The sequence below is a fragment of the Alosa pseudoharengus genome, unplaced genomic scaffold, assembly GCF_046254945.1.
Source record: "Alosa pseudoharengus isolate Yale_2024_CS ecotype anadromous, Long Island Sound unplaced genomic scaffold, YU_APseudo_1.1 YU_APseudo_1.1_scf_1, whole genome shotgun sequence".
Classification (NCBI taxonomy): Eukaryota; Metazoa; Chordata; class Actinopteri; order Clupeiformes; family Clupeidae; genus Alosa; species Alosa pseudoharengus.
In genome coordinates, this window is record NW_027468564.1 from 33,762,711 (window position 1) to 33,765,210 (window position 2,500).

Sequence of the window (2,500 nt, forward strand, 5' to 3'; positions counted from 1 at the left end):
GTGTGTGTGTCTGTTTGTAAGACAAGATAAGTTTTATAATGCATTGTGATACTTCAAGCAAGGGCTTATGCCATAACAGCATAATGCTTTTTGAGTGCAGTCAGGACTATGTACACATGCATTATGAGGCGTTATTAATTATTTATTATCATATATCAATGTGTTGATAATTCTTTGTGGATACTACGTACAATACGTTTTATAATGCATTGTGATACTTCAAGCACAGGCTTATACAAAATGATCATAATGCTTTATGAGCGCAGTCATAATTATGTATAAGTAGCTTTATAAGTCGATTATTATGAGGCTTTAAGAATATTTGGTTACACTTTACTTGACAGTATCAACATAAGAGTGACATGACACTGTCATGTATGTGTCATAAACAAGTCATAAACGTTTATGACATAACGCTTCTGTTATTAAGTGACATTCGGTTTTGTCATAACAAGTTAGGGTTAGGATTAGGGTTAGAGGTTAGGATTAGGATTAGGATTAGTGTTAGGGTTCATGTGTCATGACAGTGTCATGTGATCATGACAGTGTCATGTCACTCTTATGTCGATACTGTTAAGTGTTACTGAATATTTTATAACCCTTTATGAATGTATTTATAATGCTTTATGGATACTGTGTTCATAGAAAGTGTTACCGATATTCTGTACTAATACAAACCTGCATTACGATTCCATATGATACTTTTTGTTTTTCAGAACAGCGCATTATTCTTAATAAGCTACTGTAGAACTGTTCTTAATAGGCTGCTGCATAACGATGCTATAGCGCACTGTTCTATAACTATGCTGCTAGAAGGACTAGTTCTGTAATATACACTGACACACACACACACACACACACACACACTCACACACACACACACACACACAAACCCAGAGAGCTTGTCAAAACCTGCCAGACCTCAGGTGTGGTTACGGAAACGGTTACCCAGCAACTGTACCTCTAGGGATCCACCCAAGAGGGTCCACCCAAGAGGCAATGACTCTGACTCTGGGGGTCCACACACACACACACACACACACACACACACACACATACAGCACACACACACATACGTACACAAACAAGTGTTTCTCGGAGGATAGATTTCTCCTTCCATCTCAGAGGTGGTTAGGCAACATGACGCACATAGTGGACTGAGAAGAACAAAACAGCTTCTGCCATAGCTGGGGGGGGGGCGGCAACAACAACAACAACAACAACAACAACAACACTTTGATCAGTGAAATAATGAACCAGGGCCCCGTGCAGTCAAAGAGACGTATTCAGGACGTCTTACATTTCATCACTGCAAGGAGTTACTGGAGTAGAGGGACTGTAGAGACTGATTTGCAAACATTTGAAAACAGCGAACGTGACTTGAATGGCCAGCACTGAAATGCTGGACATCACCCGGCTCCCGCCATGTGAGATATTTTGAGACTTTTTATTATCTGAGCCGCCATTCAGTAGTTTTTATCAGTGCTTTCAGTACATTCGGCACTTATCACAGAAATGATACTGAGAGAAGCACCAAACTTATACAGGTACGAACCAGTTTGTTTGACAAATAACATGCACTGTAAGGATCCAAATGTATAGCAAGGAATGCAAATTGCACACCTCACTGATGGTCACACATCATTACATTTTAAAATATAAGCATTCCAATTGGACAAGTGATGAGCTGTGGGTGTAGTCAGACCATTTCTATTGAACGTGGTAGCAGCAGCAGACGTCAGTGTGGTGTGTGTGTGTGTGTGTGTGTGTGTGTGTGTGTGTGTGTGTCTGTGTGTGTGTGTGTGTGTGTGTCTGTGTGTGTGTGTGTGTGTGTGCCCATGTGAGAGCTGCTATATGAAATCTTGTTGGGGGTTGATAGAGTGTAGTAACCACTCTGCGGCATAAATGTCTCCTTCATTTCTTCAACCTTATGTGACCCAGATCTATCAGCACTGCTATCTAGTCAGGCAGGCAGGGGAGGTAAGGAAAGGGGGAAGGATAGAGAGAGAGAGAGAGAGAGAGAGAGAGTGAGAGGAGAGGGAGAGAGAGAGGAGGGGAAAAAAAATGAGAAAAAGAATGGTTGCTTGGCACCCCTGGGGTTGCGTATACTGGGAAAAGGAACATGGAAAATCAGGACATACAGTTTAAATTCCCTGTGTGTGTGTGTGTGTGTGTGTGCACGTGCGCATGCGTGCATGTGTGTGAGGTCACATAAGTGTGTGTATTTGAAAATGTGTGTGTGTGTATCTTTGTTTGTGCGTTTACGCTTCTCTGTGTGCGTGTGTGTGTGTGTGTGTGTGTGTGCGTGCGTGAGGTCACATAAGTGGGTATCTGAAAGTATGTGTGTGCACCTGTGCCTTTGAGATATTTAGGTCATAGCCTTTACCCCCGTAACTATGATCCACCATAAGCTAAATATATATATATATGTGTGTGTGTGTGTGTGTGTGTGTGTGTGTGTGTATGTCTATGTCTGTCTGTCTGAGCGTGTCTGAGTGTG

General features: G+C 41.9%; 1 protein-coding gene across 1 annotated transcript in view; it reads left to right on the forward strand.

Moving 5' to 3' along the window:
* The window catches only part of LOC143134103 (SEC14-like protein 5), a 21,169-nt gene that overhangs the window by 2,861 nt on the left and 15,808 nt on the right, over window positions 1-2,500 (forward strand). The gene's annotated exons all lie outside the window — the stretch shown is intronic.